We start from the raw sequence: 13,174 nt of genomic DNA, 5'->3' as shown, positions 1-13,174 counted from the left end.
CGCAAATAACGACTATTTTAATTTAAAAACCGATTTAATTTCATCAAAAATTATCTAACTAATTTAATTTAATTTAATTTAATTTACAAGTTAAAATTCCATAATTCGATAAAACTCCGAGACAACCGCCTCGTGCGCTCATATACAGAATTACGCCATTTGCGGGTGCGACGCGCGGCAACAAAAAATAAAATAAAATAAAATAAAAAGGAATGCAACACAGGGACTTCCCAGGAGGTCACCCATCCTAGTACTACTCCTGCCCAAGCACGCTTAACTGCGGAGTTCCGATGGGATCCGGTGCTTTAGTGCTGGTATGATCGCATCCGTTATAGAATGACTCAAACCTCTACTTAAACGCAAATAACGACTATTTTAATTTAAAAACCGATTTAATTTCATCAAAAATTATCTAACTAATTTAATTTAATTTAATTTAATTTACAAGTTAAAATTCCATAATTCGATAAAACTCCGAGACAACCGCCTCGTGCGCTCATATACAGAATTACGCCATTTGCGGGTGCGACGCGCGGCAACAAAAAATAAAATAAAATAAAATAAAAAGGAATGCAACACAGGGACTTCCCAGGAGGTCACCCATCCTAGTACTACTCCTGCCCAAGCACGCTTAACTGCGGAGTTCCGATGGGATCCGGTGCTTTAGTGCTGGTATGATCGCATCCGTTATAGAATGACTCAAACCTCTACTTAAACGCAAATAACGACTATTTTAATTTAAAAACCGATTTAATTTCATCAAAAATTATCTAACTAATTTAATTTAATTTAATTTAATTTACAAGTTAAAATTCCATAATTCGATAAAACTCCGAGACAACCGCCTCGTGCGCTCATATACAGAATTACGCCATTTGCGGGTGCGACGCGCGGCAACAAAAAATAAAATAAAATAAAATAAAAAGGAATGCAACACAGGGACTTCCCAGGAGGTCACCCATCCTAGTACTACTCCTGCCCAAGCACGCTTAACTGCGGAGTTCCGATGGGATCCGGTGCTTTAGTGCTGGTATGATCGCATCCGTTATAGAATGACTCAAACCTCTACTTAAACGCAAATAACGACTATTTTAATTTAAAAACCGATTTAATTTCATCAAAAATTATCTAACTAATTTAATTTAATTTAATTTAATTTACAAGTTAAAATTCCATAATTCGATAAAACTCCGAGACAACCGCCTCGTGCGCTCATATACAGAATTACGCCATTTGCGGGTGCGACGCGCGGCAACAAAAAATAAAATAAAATAAAATAAAAAGGAATGCAACACAGGGACTTCCCAGGAGGTCACCCATCCTAGTACTACTCCTGCCCAAGCACGCTTAACTGCGGAGTTCCGATGGGATCCGGTGCTTTAGTGCTGGTATGATCGCATCCGTTATAGAATGACTCAAACCTCTACTTAAACGCAAATAACGACTATTTTAATTTAAAAACCGATTTAATTTCATCAAAAATTATCTAACTAATTTAATTTAATTTAATTTAATTTACAAGTTAAAATTCCATAATTCGATAAAACTCCGAGACAACCGCCTCGTGCGCTCATATACAGAATTACGCCATTTGCGGGTGCGACGCGCGGCAACAAAAAATAAAATAAAATAAAATAAAAAGGAATGCAACACAGGGACTTCCCAGGAGGTCACCCATCCTAGTACTACTCCTGCCCAAGCACGCTTAACTGCGGAGTTCCGATGGGATCCGGTGCTTTAGTGCTGGTATGATCGCATCCGTTATAGAATGACTCAAACCTCTACTTAAACGCAAATAACGACTATTTTAATTTAAAAACCGATTTAATTTCATCAAAAATTATCTAACTAATTTAATTTAATTTAATTTAATTTACAAGTTAAAATTCCATAATTCGATAAAACTCCGAGACAACCGCCTCGTGCGCTCATATACAGAATTACGCCATTTGCGGGTGCGACGCGCGGCAACAAAAAATAAAATAAAATAAAATAAAAAGGAATGCAACACAGGGACTTCCCAGGAGGTCACCCATCCTAGTACTACTCCTGCCCAAGCACGCTTAACTGCGGAGTTCCGATGGGATCCGGTGCTTTAGTGCTGGTATGATCGCATCCGTTATAGAATGACTCAAACCTCTACTTAAACGCAAATAACGACTATTTTAATTTAAAAACCGATTTAATTTCATCAAAAATTATCTAACTAATTTAATTTAATTTAATTTAATTTACAAGTTAAAATTCCATAATTCGATAAAACTCCGAGACAACCGCCTCGTGCGCTCATATACAGAATTACGCCATTTGCGGGTGCGACGCGCGGCAACAAAAAATAAAAAGGAATGCAACACAGGGACTTCCCAGGAGGTCACCCATCCTAGTACTACTCCTGCCCAAGCACGCTTAACTGCGGAGTTCCGATGGGATCCGGTGCTTTAGTGCTGGTATGATCGCATCCGTTATAGAATGACTCAAACCTCTACTTAAACGCAAATAACGACTATTTTAATTTAAAAACCGATTTAATTTCATCAAAAATTATCTAACTAATTTAATTTAGTTTAATTTAATTTACAAGTTAAAATTCCATAATTCGATAAAACTCTGAGACAACCGCCTCGTGCGCTCATATACAGAATTACGCCATTTGCGGGTGCGACGCGCGGCAACAAAAAATAAAATAAAATAAAATAAAAAGGAATGCAACACAGGGACTTCCCAGGAGGTCACCCATCCTAGTACTACTCCTGCCCAAGCACGCTTAACTGCGGAGTTCCGATGGGATCCGGTGCTTTAGTGCTGGTATGATCGCATCCGTTATAGAATGACTCAAACCTCTACTTAAACGCAAATAACGACTATTTTAATTTAAAAACCGATTTAATTTCATCAAAAATTATCTAACTAATTTAATTTAATTTAATTTAATTTACAAGTTAAAATTCCATAATTCGATAAAACTCCGAGACAACCGCCTCGTGCGCTCATATACAGAATTACGCCATTTGCGGGTGCGACGCGCGGCAACAAAAAATAAAATAAAATAAAATAAAAAGGAATGCAACACAGGGACTTCCCAGGAGGTCACCCATCCTAGTACTACTCCTGCCCAAGCACGCTTAACTGCGGAGTTCCGATGGGATCCGGTGCTTTAGTGCTGGTATGATCGCATCCGTTATAGAATGACTCAAACCTCTACTTAAACGCAAATAACGACTATTTTAATTTAAAAACCGATTTAATTTCATCAAAAATTATCTAACTAATTTAATTTAATTTAATTTAATTTACAAGTTAAAATTCCATAATTCGATAAAACTCCGAGACAACCGCCTCGTGCGCTCATATACAGAATTACGCCATTTGCGGGTGCGACGCGCGACAACAAAAAATAAAATAAAATAAAATAAAAAGGAATGCAACACAGGGACTTCCCAGGAGGTCACCCATCCTAGTACTACTCCTGCCCAAGCACGCTTAACTGCGGAGTTCCGATGGGATCCGGTGCTTTAGTGCTGGTATGATCGCATCCGTTATAGAATGACTCAAACCTCTACTTAAACGCAAATAACGACTATTTTAATTTAAAAACCGATTTAATTTCATCAAAAATTATCTAACTAATTTAATTTAATTTAATTTAATTTACAAGTTAAAATTCCATAATTCGATAAAACTCCGAGACAACCGCCTCGTGCGCTCATATACAGAATTACGCCATTTGCGGGTGCGACGCGCGGCAACAAAAAATAAAATAAAATAAAATAAAAAGGAATGCAACACAGGGACTTCCCAGGAGGTCACCCATCCTAGTACTACTCCTGCCCAAGCACGCTTAACTGCGGAGTTCCGATGGGATCCGGTGCTTTAGTGCTGGTATGATCGCATCCGTTATAGAATGACTCAAACCTCTACTTAAACGCAAATAACGACTATTTTAATTTAAAAACCGATTTAATTTCATCAAAAATTATCTAACTAATTTAATTTAATTTAATTTAATTTACAAGTTAAAATTCCATAATTCGATAAAACTCCGAGACAACCGCCTCGTGCGCTCATATACAGAATTACGCCATTTGCGGGTGCGACGCGCGGCAACAAAAAATAAAATAAAATAAAATAAAAAGGAATGCAACACAGGGACTTCCCAGGAGGTCACCCATCCTAGTACTACTCCTGCCCAAGCACGCTTAACTGCGGAGTTCCGATGGGATCCGGTGCTTTAGTGCTGGTATGATCGCATCCGTTATAGAATGACTCAAACCTCTACTTAAACGCAAATAACGACTATTTTAATTTAAAAACCGATTTAATTTCATCAAAAATTATCTAACTAATTTAATTTATTTTAATTTAATTTACAAGTTAAAATTCCATAATTCGATAAAACTCCGAGACAACCGCCTCGTGCGCTCATATACAGAATTACGCCATTTGCGGGTGCGACGCGCGGCAACAAAAAATAAAATAAAATAAAATAAAAAGGAATGCAACACAGGGACTTCCCAGGAGGTCACCCATCCTAGTACTACTCCTGCCCAAGCACGCTTAACTGCGGAGTTCCGATGGGATCCGGTGCTTTAGTGCTGGTATGATCGCATCCGTTATAGAATGACTCAAACCTCTACTTAAACGCAAATAACGACTATTTTAATTTAAAAACCGATTTAATTTCATCAAAAATTATCTAACTAATTTAATTTATTTTAATTTAATTTACAAGTTAAAATTCCATAATTCGATAAAACTCCGAGACAACCGCCTCGTGCGCTCATATACAGAATTACGCCATTTGCGGGTGCGACGCGCGGCAACAAAAAATAAAATAAAATAAAATAAAAAGGAATGCAACACACGGACTTCCCAGGAGGTCACCCATGCCCAAGCACGCTTAACTGCGGAGTTCCGATGGGATCCGGTGCTTTAGTGCTGGTATGATCGCATCCGTTATAGAATGACTCAAACCTCTACTTAAACGCAAATAACGACTATTTTAATTTAAAAACCGATTTAATTTCATCAAAAATTATCTAACTAATTTAATTTAATTTAATTTAATTTACAAGTTAAAATTCCATAATTCGATAAAACTCCGAGACAACCGCCTCGTGCGCTCATATACAGAATTACGCCATTTGCGGGTGCGACGCGCGGCAACAAAAAATAAAATAAAATAAAATAAAAAGGAATGCAACACAGGGACTTCCCAGGAGGTCACCCATCCTAGTACTACTCCTGCCCAAGCACGCTTAACTGCGGAGTTCCGATGGGATCCGGTGCTTTAGTGCTGGTATGATCGCATCCGTTATAGAATGACTCAAACCTCTACTTAAACGCAAATAACGACTATTTTAATTTAAAAACCGATTTAATTTCATCAAAAATTATCTAACTAATTTAATTTAATTTAATTTAATTTACAAGTTAAAATTCCATAATTCGATAAAACTCCGAGACAACCGCCTCGTGCGCTCATATACAGAATTACGCCATTTGCGGGTGCGACGCGCGGCAACAAAAAATAAAATAAAATAAAATAAAAAGGAATGCAACACAGGGACTTCCCAGGAGGTCACCCATCCTAGTACTACTCCTGCCCAAGCACGCTTAACTGCGGAGTTCCGATGGGATCCGGTGCTTTAGTGCTGGTATGATCGCATCCGTTATAGAATGACTCAAACCTCTACTTAAACGCAAATAACGACTATTTTAATTTAAAAACCGATTTAATTTCATCAAAAATTATCTAACTAATTTAATTTAATTTAATTTAACTTACAAGTTAAAATTCCATAATTCGATAAAACTCCGAGACAACCGCCTCGTGCGCTCATATACAGAATTACGCCATTTGCGGGTGCGACGCGCGGCAACAAAAAATAAAATAAAATAAAATAAAAAGGAATGCAACACAGGGACTTCCCAGGAGGTCACCCATCCTAGTACTACTCCTGCCCAAGCACGCTTAACTGCGGAGTTCCGATGGGATCCGGTGCTTTAGTGCTGGTATGATCGCATCCGTTATAGAAGGACTCAAACCTCTACTTAAACGCAAATAACGACTACTTTAATTTAAAAACCGATTTAATTTCATCAAAAATTATCTAACTAATTTAATTTAATTTAATTTAATTTACAAGTTAAAATTCCATAATTCGATAAAACTCCGAGACAACCGCCTCGTGCGCTCATATACAGAATTACGCCATTTGCGGGTGCGACGCGCGACAACAAAAAATAAAATAAAATAAAATAAAAAGGAATGCAACACAGGGACTTCCCAGGAGGTCACCCATCCTAGTACTACTCCTGCCCAAGCACGCTTAACTGCGGAGTTCCGATGGGATCCGGTGCTTTAGTGCTGGTATGATCGCATCCGTTATAGAATGACTCAAACCTCTACTTAAACGCAAATAACGACTATTTTAATTTAAAAACCGATTTAATTTCATCAAAAATTATCTAACTAATTTAATTTATTTTAATTTAATTTACAAGTTAAAATTCCATAATTCGATAAAACTCCGAGACAACCGCCTCGTGCGCTCATATACAGAATTACGCCATTTGCGGGTGCGACGCGCGGCAACAAAAAATAAAATAAAATAAAATAAAAAGGAATGCAACACAGGGACTTCCCAGGAGGTCACCCATCCTAGTACTACTCCTGCCCAAGCACGCTTAACTGCGGAGTTCCGATGGGATCCGGTGCTTTAGTGCTGGTATGATCGCATCCGTTATAGAATGACTCAAACCTCTACTTAAACGCAAATAACGACTATTTTAATTTAAAAACCGATTTAATTTCATCAAAAATTATCTAACTAATTTAATTTATTTTAATTTAATTTACAAGTTAAAATTCCATAATTCGATAAAACTCCGAGACAACCGCCTCGTGCGCTCATATACAGAATTACGCCATTTGCGGGTGCGACGCGCGGCAACAAAAAATAAAATAAAATAAAATAAAAAGGAATGCAACACACGGACTTCCCAGGAGGTCACCCATGCCCAAGCACGCTTAACTGCGGAGTTCCGATGGGATCCGGTGCTTTAGTGCTGGTATGATCGCATCCGTTATAGAATGACTCAAACCTCTACTTAAACGCAAATAACGACTATTTTAATTTAAAAACCGATTTAATTTCATCAAAAATTATCTAACTAATTTAATTTAATTTAATTTAATTTACAAGTTAAAATTCCATAATTCGATAAAACTCCGAGACAACCGCCTCGTGCGCTCATATACAGAATTACGCCATTTGCGGGTGCGACGCGCGGCAACAAAAAATAAAATAAAATAAAATAAAAAGGAATGCAACACAGGGACTTCCCAGGAGGTCACCCATCCTAGTACTACTCCTGCCCAAGCACGCTTAACTGCGGAGTTCCGATGGGATCCGGTGCTTTAGTGCTGGTATGATCGCATCCGTTATAGAATGACTCAAACCTCTACTTAAACGCAAATAACGACTATTTTAATTTAAAAACCGATTTAATTTCATCAAAAATTATCTAACTAATTTAATTTAATTTAATTTAATTTACAAGTTAAAATTCCATAATTCGATAAAACTCCGAGACAACCGCCTCGTGCGCTCATATACAGAATTACGCCATTTGCGGGTGCGACGCGCGGCAACAAAAAATAAAATAAAATAAAATAAAAAGGAATGCAACACAGGGACTTCCCAGGAGGTCACCCATCCTAGTACTACTCCTGCCCAAGCACGCTTAACTGCGGAGTTCCGATGGGATCCGGTGCTTTAGTGCTGGTATGATCGCATCCGTTATAGAATGACTCAAACCTCTACTTAAACGCAAATAACGACTATTTTAATTTAAAAACCGATTTAATTTCATCAAAAATTATCTAACTAATTTAATTTAATTTAATTTAACTTACAAGTTAAAATTCCATAATTCGATAAAACTCCGAGACAACCGCCTCGTGCGCTCATATACAGAATTACGCCATTTGCGGGTGCGACGCGCGGCAACAAAAAATAAAATAAAATAAAATAAAAAGGAATGCAACACAGGGACTTCCCAGGAGGTCACCCATCCTAGTACTACTCCTGCCCAAGCACGCTTAACTGCGGAGTTCCGATGGGATCCGGTGCTTTAGTGCTGGTATGATCGCATCCGTTATAGAAGGACTCAAACCTCTACTTAAACGCAAATAACGACTACTTTAATTTAAAAACCGATTTAATTTCATCAAAAATTATCTAACTAATTTAATTTAATTTAATTTAATTTACAAGTTAAAATTCCATAATTCGATAAAACTCCGAGACAACCGCCTCGTGCGCTCATATACAGAATTACGCCATTTGCGGGTGCGACGCGCGACAACAAAAAATAAAATAAAATAAAATAAAAAGGAATGCAACACAGGGACTTCCCAGGAGGTCACCCATCCTAGTACTACTCCTGCCCAAGCACGCTTAACTGCGGAGTTCCGATGGGATCCGGTGCTTTAGTGCTGGTATGATCGCATCCGTTATAGAATGACTCAAACCTCTACTTAAACGCAAATAACGACTATTTTAATTTAAAAACCGATTTAATTTCATCAAAAATTATCTAACTAATTTAATTTAGTTTAATTTAATTTACAAGTTAAAATTCCATAATTCGATAAAACTCTGAGACAACCGCCTCGTGCGCTCATATACAGAATTACGCCATTTGCGGGTGCGACGCGCGGCAACAAAAAATAAAATAAAATAAAATAAAAAGGAATGCAACACAGGGACTTCCCAGGAGGTCACCCATCCTAGTACTACTCCTGCCCAAGCACGCTTAACTGCGGAGTTCCGATGGGATCCGGTGCTTTAGTGCTGGTATGATCGCATCTGTTATAGAATGACTCAAACCTCTACTTAAACGCAAATAACGACTATTTTAATTTAAAAACCGATTTAATTTCATCAAAAATTATCTAACTAATTTAATTTAATTTAATTTAATTTACAAGTTAAAATTCCATAATTCGATAAAACTCCGAGACAACCGCCTCGTGCGCTCATATACAGAATTACGCCATTTGCGGGTGCGACGCGCGGCAACAAAAAATAAAATAAAATAAAATAAAAAGGAATGCAACACAGGGACTTCCCAGGAGGTCACCCATCCTAGTACTACTCCTGCCCAAGCACGCTTAACTGCGGAGTTCCGATGGGATCCGGTGCTTTAGTGCTGGTATGATCGCATCAGTTATAGAATGACTCAAACCTCTACTTAAACGCAAATAACGACTATTTTAATTTAAAAACCGATTTAATTTCATCAAAAATTATCTAACTAATTTAATTTAGTTTAATTTAATTTACAAGTTAAAATTCCATAATTCGATAAAACTCTGAGACAACCGCCTCGTGCACTCATATACAGAATTACGCCATTTGCGGGTGCGACGCGCGGCAACAAAAAATAAAATAAAATAAAATAAAAAGGAATGCAACACAGGGACTTCCCAGGAGGTCACCCATCCTAGTACTACTCCTGCCCAAGCACGCTTAACTGCGGAGTTCCGATGGGATCCGGTGCTTTAGTGCTGGTATGATCGCATCTGTTATAGAATGACTCAAACCTCTACTTAAACGCAAATAACGACTATTTTAATTTAAAAACCGATTTAATTTCATCAAAAATTATCTAACTAATTTAATTTAATTTAATTTAATTTACAAGTTAAAATTCCATAATTCGATAAAACTCCGAGACAACCGCCTCGTGCGCTCATATACAGAATTACGCCATTTGCGGGTGCGACGCGCGGCAACAAAAAATAAAATAAAATAAAATAAAAAGGAATGCAACACAGGGACTTCCCAGGAGGTCACCCATCCTAGTACTACTCCTGCCCAAGCACGCTTAACTGCGGAGTTCCGATGGGATCCGGTGCTTTAGTGCTGGTATGATCGCATCCGTTATAGAATGACTCAAACCTCTACTTAAACGCAAATAACGACTATTTTAATTTAAAAACCGATTTAATTTCATCAAAAATTATCTAACTAATTTAATTTAATTTAATTTAATTTACAAGTTAAAATTCCATAATTCGATAAAACTCCGAGACAACCGCCTCGTGCGCCTTTTGCGGGTGCGACGCGCGGCAACAAAAAATAAAATAAAATAAAATAAAAAGGAATGCAACACAGGGACTTCCCAGGAGGTCACCCATCCTAGTACTACTCCTGCCCAAGCACGCTTAACTGCGGAGTTCCGATGGGATCCGGTGCTTTAGTGCTGGTATGATCGCATCCGTTATAGAATGACTCAAACCTCTACTTAAACGCAAATAACGACTATTTTAATTTAAAAACCGATTTAATTTAATCAAAAATTATCTAACTAATTTAATTTAATTTAATTTAATTTACAAGTTAAAATTCCATAATTCGATAAAACTCCGAGACAACCGCCTCGTGCGCTCATATACAGAATTACGCCATTTGCGGGTGCGACGCGCGGCAACAAAAAATAAAATAAAATAAAATAAAAAGGAATGCAACACAGGGACTTCCCAGGAGGTCACCCATCCTAGTACTACTCCTGCCCAAGCACGCTTAACTGCGTAGTTCCGATGGGATCCGGTGCTTTAGTGCTGGTATGATCGCATCCGTTATAGAATGACTCAAACCTCTACTTAAACGCAAATAACGACTATTTTAATTTAAAAACCGATTTAATTTCATCAAAAATTATCTAACTAATTTAATTTAGTTTAATTTAATTTACAAGTTAAAATTCCATAATTCGATAAAACTCTGAGACAACCGCCTCGTGCGCTCATATACAGAATTACGCCATTTGCGGGTGCGACGCGCGGCAACAAAAAATAAAATAAAATAAAATAAAAAGGAATGCAACACAGGGACTTCCCAGGAGGTCACCCATCCTAGTACTACTCCTGCCCAAGCACGCTTAACTGCGGAGTTCCGATGGGATCCGGTGCTTTAGTGCTGGTATGATCGCATCCGTTATAGAATGACTCAAACCTCTACTTAAACGCAAATAACGACTATTTTAATTTAAAAACCGATTTAATTTCATCAAAAATTATCTAACTAATTTAATTTAATTTAATTTAACTTACAAGTTAAAATTCCATAATTCGATAAAACTCCGAGACAACCGCCTCGTGCGCTCATATACAGAATTACGCCATTTGCGGGTGCGACGCGCGGCAACAAAAAAAAAAATAAAATAAAATAAAAAGGAATGCAACACAGGGACTTCCCAGGAGGTCACCCATCCTAGTACTACTCCTGCCCAAGCACGTTTAACTGCGGAGTTCCGATGGGATCCGGTGCTTTAGTGCTGGTATGATCGCATCCGTTATAGAATGACTCAAACCTCTACTTAAACGCAAATAACGACTATTTTAATTTAAAAACCGATTTAATTTCATCAAAAATTATCTAACTAATTTAATTTAATTTAATTTAATTTACAAGTTAAAATTCCATAATTCGATAAAACTCCGAGACAACCGCCTCGTGCGCTCATATACAGAATTACGCCATTTGCGGGTGCGACGCGCGGCAACAAAAAATAAAATAAAATAAAATAAAAAGGAATGCAACACAGGGACTTCCCAGGAGGTCACCCATCCTAGTACTACTCCTGCCCAAGCACGCTTAACTGCGGAGTTCCGATGGGATCCGGTGCTTTAGTGCTGGTATGATCGCATCCGTTATAGAATGACTCAAACCTCTACTTAAACGCAAATAACGACTATTTTAATTTAAAAACCGATTTAATTTCATCAAAAATTATGTAACTAATTTAATTTAATTTAATTTAATTTACAAGTTAAAATTCCATAATTCGATAAAACTCCGAGACAACCGCCTCGTGCGCTCATATACAGAATTACGCCATTTGCGGGTGCGACGCGCGGCAACAAAAAATAAAATAAAATAAAATAAAAAGGAATGCAACACAGGGACTTCCCAGGAGGTCACCCATCCTAGTACTACTCCTGCCCAAGCACGCTTAACTGCGGAGTTCCGATGGGATCCGGTGCTTTAGTGCTGGTATGATCGCATCCGTTATAGAATGACTCAAACCTCTACTTAAACGCAAATAACGACTATTTTAATTTAAAAACCGATTTAATTTCATCAAAAATTATCTAACTAATTTAATTTACAAGTTAAAATTCCATAATTCGATAAAACTCCGAGACAACCGCCTCGTGCGCTCATATACAGAATTACGCCATTTGCGGGTGCGACGCGCGGCAACAAAAAATAAAATAAAATAAAATAAAAAGGAATGCAACACAGGGACTTCCCAGGAGGTCACCCATCCTAGTACTACTCCTGCCCAAGCACGCTTAACTGCGTAGTTCCGATGGGATCCGGTGCTTTAGTGCTGGTATGATCGCATCCGTTATAGAATGACTCAAACCTCTACTTAAACGCAAATAACGACTATTTTAATTTAAAAACCGATTTAATTTCATCAAAAATTATCTAACTAATTTAATTTAGTTTAATTTAATTTACAAGTTAAAATTCCATAATTCGATAAAACTCTGAGACAACCGCCTCGTGCGCTCATATACAGAATTACGCCATTTGCGGGTGCGACGCGCGGCAACAAAAAATAAAATAAAATAAAATAAAAAGGAATGCAACACAGGGACTTCCCAGGAGGTCACCCATCCTAGTACTACTCCTGCCCAAGCACGCTTAACTGCGGAGTTCCGATGGGATCCGGTGCTTTAGTGCTGGTATGATCGCATCCGTTATAGAATGACTCAAACCTCTACTTAAACGCAAATAACGACTATTTTAATTTAAAAACCGATTTAATTTCATCAAAAATTATCTAACTAATTTAATTTAATTTAATTTAACTTACAAGTTAAAATTCCATAATTCGATAAAACTCCGAGACAACCGCCTCGTGCGCTCATATACAGAATTACGCCATTTGCGGGTGCGACGCGCGGCAACAAAAAAAAAAATAAAATAAAATAAAAAGGAATGCAACACAGGGACTTCCCAGGAGGTCACCCATCCTAGTACTACTCCTGCCCAAGCACGTTTAACTGCGGAGTTCCGATGGGATCCGGTGCTTTAGTGCTGGTATGATCGCATCCGTTATAGAATGACTCAAACCTCTACTTAAACGCAAA

General features: G+C 37.8%; 35 non-coding genes and 2 pseudogenes across 35 annotated transcripts; all 37 read right to left on the bottom strand.

Annotated features, from left to right (window-relative positions):
• Positions 1-209: 209 nt before the first annotated feature.
• LOC144570035 (5S ribosomal RNA) lies at positions 210-328 on the bottom strand. The gene has a single exon (XR_013516309.1). It is a non-coding gene; the product is annotated as a 5S ribosomal RNA (ribosomal RNA).
• Positions 329-567: 239 nt separating this feature from the next.
• Positions 568-686, bottom strand: LOC144570034 (5S ribosomal RNA). Its single transcript, XR_013516308.1, has one exon. It is a non-coding gene; the product is annotated as a 5S ribosomal RNA (ribosomal RNA).
• Positions 687-925: 239 nt separating this feature from the next.
• Positions 926-1,044, bottom strand: LOC144570033 (5S ribosomal RNA). The gene has a single exon (XR_013516307.1). It is a non-coding gene; the product is annotated as a 5S ribosomal RNA (ribosomal RNA).
• A 239-nt stretch (positions 1,045-1,283) lies between these two features.
• On the bottom strand, positions 1,284-1,402 carry LOC144570032 (5S ribosomal RNA). The gene has a single exon (XR_013516306.1). It is a non-coding gene; the product is annotated as a 5S ribosomal RNA (ribosomal RNA).
• Positions 1,403-1,641: 239 nt separating this feature from the next.
• On the bottom strand, positions 1,642-1,760 carry LOC144570031 (5S ribosomal RNA). The gene has a single exon (XR_013516305.1). It is a non-coding gene; the product is annotated as a 5S ribosomal RNA (ribosomal RNA).
• A 239-nt stretch (positions 1,761-1,999) lies between these two features.
• LOC144570030 (5S ribosomal RNA) lies at positions 2,000-2,118 on the bottom strand. Its single transcript, XR_013516304.1, has one exon. It is a non-coding gene; the product is annotated as a 5S ribosomal RNA (ribosomal RNA).
• Positions 2,119-2,342: 224 nt separating this feature from the next.
• On the bottom strand, positions 2,343-2,461 carry LOC144570029 (5S ribosomal RNA). The gene has a single exon (XR_013516303.1). It is a non-coding gene; the product is annotated as a 5S ribosomal RNA (ribosomal RNA).
• A 239-nt stretch (positions 2,462-2,700) lies between these two features.
• On the bottom strand, positions 2,701-2,819 carry LOC144570028 (5S ribosomal RNA). Its single transcript, XR_013516302.1, has one exon. It is a non-coding gene; the product is annotated as a 5S ribosomal RNA (ribosomal RNA).
• A 239-nt stretch (positions 2,820-3,058) lies between these two features.
• Positions 3,059-3,177, bottom strand: LOC144570027 (5S ribosomal RNA). The gene has a single exon (XR_013516301.1). It is a non-coding gene; the product is annotated as a 5S ribosomal RNA (ribosomal RNA).
• Positions 3,178-3,416: 239 nt separating this feature from the next.
• Positions 3,417-3,535, bottom strand: LOC144570026 (5S ribosomal RNA). The gene has a single exon (XR_013516300.1). It is a non-coding gene; the product is annotated as a 5S ribosomal RNA (ribosomal RNA).
• Positions 3,536-3,774: 239 nt separating this feature from the next.
• LOC144570024 (5S ribosomal RNA) lies at positions 3,775-3,893 on the bottom strand. The gene has a single exon (XR_013516298.1). It is a non-coding gene; the product is annotated as a 5S ribosomal RNA (ribosomal RNA).
• A 239-nt stretch (positions 3,894-4,132) lies between these two features.
• On the bottom strand, positions 4,133-4,251 carry LOC144570023 (5S ribosomal RNA). Its single transcript, XR_013516297.1, has one exon. It is a non-coding gene; the product is annotated as a 5S ribosomal RNA (ribosomal RNA).
• Positions 4,252-4,490: 239 nt separating this feature from the next.
• Positions 4,491-4,609, bottom strand: LOC144570022 (5S ribosomal RNA). Its single transcript, XR_013516296.1, has one exon. It is a non-coding gene; the product is annotated as a 5S ribosomal RNA (ribosomal RNA).
• Positions 4,610-4,848: 239 nt separating this feature from the next.
• Positions 4,849-4,952, bottom strand: LOC144570792 (5S ribosomal RNA; annotated as a pseudogene).
• A 239-nt stretch (positions 4,953-5,191) lies between these two features.
• Positions 5,192-5,310, bottom strand: LOC144570021 (5S ribosomal RNA). The gene has a single exon (XR_013516295.1). It is a non-coding gene; the product is annotated as a 5S ribosomal RNA (ribosomal RNA).
• Positions 5,311-5,549: 239 nt separating this feature from the next.
• LOC144570019 (5S ribosomal RNA) lies at positions 5,550-5,668 on the bottom strand. Its single transcript, XR_013516294.1, has one exon. It is a non-coding gene; the product is annotated as a 5S ribosomal RNA (ribosomal RNA).
• A 239-nt stretch (positions 5,669-5,907) lies between these two features.
• Positions 5,908-6,026, bottom strand: LOC144570018 (5S ribosomal RNA). The gene has a single exon (XR_013516293.1). It is a non-coding gene; the product is annotated as a 5S ribosomal RNA (ribosomal RNA).
• A 239-nt stretch (positions 6,027-6,265) lies between these two features.
• On the bottom strand, positions 6,266-6,384 carry LOC144570017 (5S ribosomal RNA). Its single transcript, XR_013516292.1, has one exon. It is a non-coding gene; the product is annotated as a 5S ribosomal RNA (ribosomal RNA).
• A 239-nt stretch (positions 6,385-6,623) lies between these two features.
• On the bottom strand, positions 6,624-6,742 carry LOC144570016 (5S ribosomal RNA). Its single transcript, XR_013516291.1, has one exon. It is a non-coding gene; the product is annotated as a 5S ribosomal RNA (ribosomal RNA).
• A 239-nt stretch (positions 6,743-6,981) lies between these two features.
• Positions 6,982-7,085, bottom strand: LOC144570791 (5S ribosomal RNA; annotated as a pseudogene).
• A 239-nt stretch (positions 7,086-7,324) lies between these two features.
• Positions 7,325-7,443, bottom strand: LOC144570015 (5S ribosomal RNA). Its single transcript, XR_013516290.1, has one exon. It is a non-coding gene; the product is annotated as a 5S ribosomal RNA (ribosomal RNA).
• Positions 7,444-7,682: 239 nt separating this feature from the next.
• LOC144570014 (5S ribosomal RNA) lies at positions 7,683-7,801 on the bottom strand. The gene has a single exon (XR_013516289.1). It is a non-coding gene; the product is annotated as a 5S ribosomal RNA (ribosomal RNA).
• A 239-nt stretch (positions 7,802-8,040) lies between these two features.
• On the bottom strand, positions 8,041-8,159 carry LOC144570012 (5S ribosomal RNA). Its single transcript, XR_013516287.1, has one exon. It is a non-coding gene; the product is annotated as a 5S ribosomal RNA (ribosomal RNA).
• Positions 8,160-8,398: 239 nt separating this feature from the next.
• Positions 8,399-8,517, bottom strand: LOC144570011 (5S ribosomal RNA). The gene has a single exon (XR_013516286.1). It is a non-coding gene; the product is annotated as a 5S ribosomal RNA (ribosomal RNA).
• Positions 8,518-8,756: 239 nt separating this feature from the next.
• Positions 8,757-8,875, bottom strand: LOC144570510 (5S ribosomal RNA). The gene has a single exon (XR_013516773.1). It is a non-coding gene; the product is annotated as a 5S ribosomal RNA (ribosomal RNA).
• A 239-nt stretch (positions 8,876-9,114) lies between these two features.
• LOC144570484 (5S ribosomal RNA) lies at positions 9,115-9,233 on the bottom strand. Its single transcript, XR_013516748.1, has one exon. It is a non-coding gene; the product is annotated as a 5S ribosomal RNA (ribosomal RNA).
• A 239-nt stretch (positions 9,234-9,472) lies between these two features.
• LOC144570509 (5S ribosomal RNA) lies at positions 9,473-9,591 on the bottom strand. Its single transcript, XR_013516772.1, has one exon. It is a non-coding gene; the product is annotated as a 5S ribosomal RNA (ribosomal RNA).
• Positions 9,592-9,830: 239 nt separating this feature from the next.
• On the bottom strand, positions 9,831-9,949 carry LOC144570010 (5S ribosomal RNA). The gene has a single exon (XR_013516285.1). It is a non-coding gene; the product is annotated as a 5S ribosomal RNA (ribosomal RNA).
• Positions 9,950-10,170: 221 nt separating this feature from the next.
• On the bottom strand, positions 10,171-10,289 carry LOC144570009 (5S ribosomal RNA). Its single transcript, XR_013516284.1, has one exon. It is a non-coding gene; the product is annotated as a 5S ribosomal RNA (ribosomal RNA).
• A 239-nt stretch (positions 10,290-10,528) lies between these two features.
• Positions 10,529-10,647, bottom strand: LOC144570722 (5S ribosomal RNA). Its single transcript, XR_013516977.1, has one exon. It is a non-coding gene; the product is annotated as a 5S ribosomal RNA (ribosomal RNA).
• A 239-nt stretch (positions 10,648-10,886) lies between these two features.
• Positions 10,887-11,005, bottom strand: LOC144570008 (5S ribosomal RNA). Its single transcript, XR_013516283.1, has one exon. It is a non-coding gene; the product is annotated as a 5S ribosomal RNA (ribosomal RNA).
• A 239-nt stretch (positions 11,006-11,244) lies between these two features.
• Positions 11,245-11,363, bottom strand: LOC144570442 (5S ribosomal RNA). The gene has a single exon (XR_013516707.1). It is a non-coding gene; the product is annotated as a 5S ribosomal RNA (ribosomal RNA).
• Positions 11,364-11,602: 239 nt separating this feature from the next.
• On the bottom strand, positions 11,603-11,721 carry LOC144570007 (5S ribosomal RNA). Its single transcript, XR_013516282.1, has one exon. It is a non-coding gene; the product is annotated as a 5S ribosomal RNA (ribosomal RNA).
• Positions 11,722-11,960: 239 nt separating this feature from the next.
• Positions 11,961-12,079, bottom strand: LOC144570006 (5S ribosomal RNA). The gene has a single exon (XR_013516281.1). It is a non-coding gene; the product is annotated as a 5S ribosomal RNA (ribosomal RNA).
• Positions 12,080-12,303: 224 nt separating this feature from the next.
• On the bottom strand, positions 12,304-12,422 carry LOC144570721 (5S ribosomal RNA). Its single transcript, XR_013516976.1, has one exon. It is a non-coding gene; the product is annotated as a 5S ribosomal RNA (ribosomal RNA).
• A 239-nt stretch (positions 12,423-12,661) lies between these two features.
• LOC144570005 (5S ribosomal RNA) lies at positions 12,662-12,780 on the bottom strand. The gene has a single exon (XR_013516280.1). It is a non-coding gene; the product is annotated as a 5S ribosomal RNA (ribosomal RNA).
• A 239-nt stretch (positions 12,781-13,019) lies between these two features.
• Positions 13,020-13,138, bottom strand: LOC144570441 (5S ribosomal RNA). The gene has a single exon (XR_013516706.1). It is a non-coding gene; the product is annotated as a 5S ribosomal RNA (ribosomal RNA).
• Between the last annotated feature and the right edge of the window lie 36 nt (positions 13,139-13,174).

Source organism: Carex rostrata, chromosome 18 (genome assembly GCF_964058835.1).
Source record: "Carex rostrata chromosome 18, lpCarRost1.2, whole genome shotgun sequence".
Classification (NCBI taxonomy): domain Eukaryota; kingdom Viridiplantae; phylum Streptophyta; class Magnoliopsida; order Poales; family Cyperaceae; genus Carex; species Carex rostrata.
Note: the sequence above shows the minus strand (reverse complement) of the source record. Positions and strands in the feature narration are given on the sequence as shown.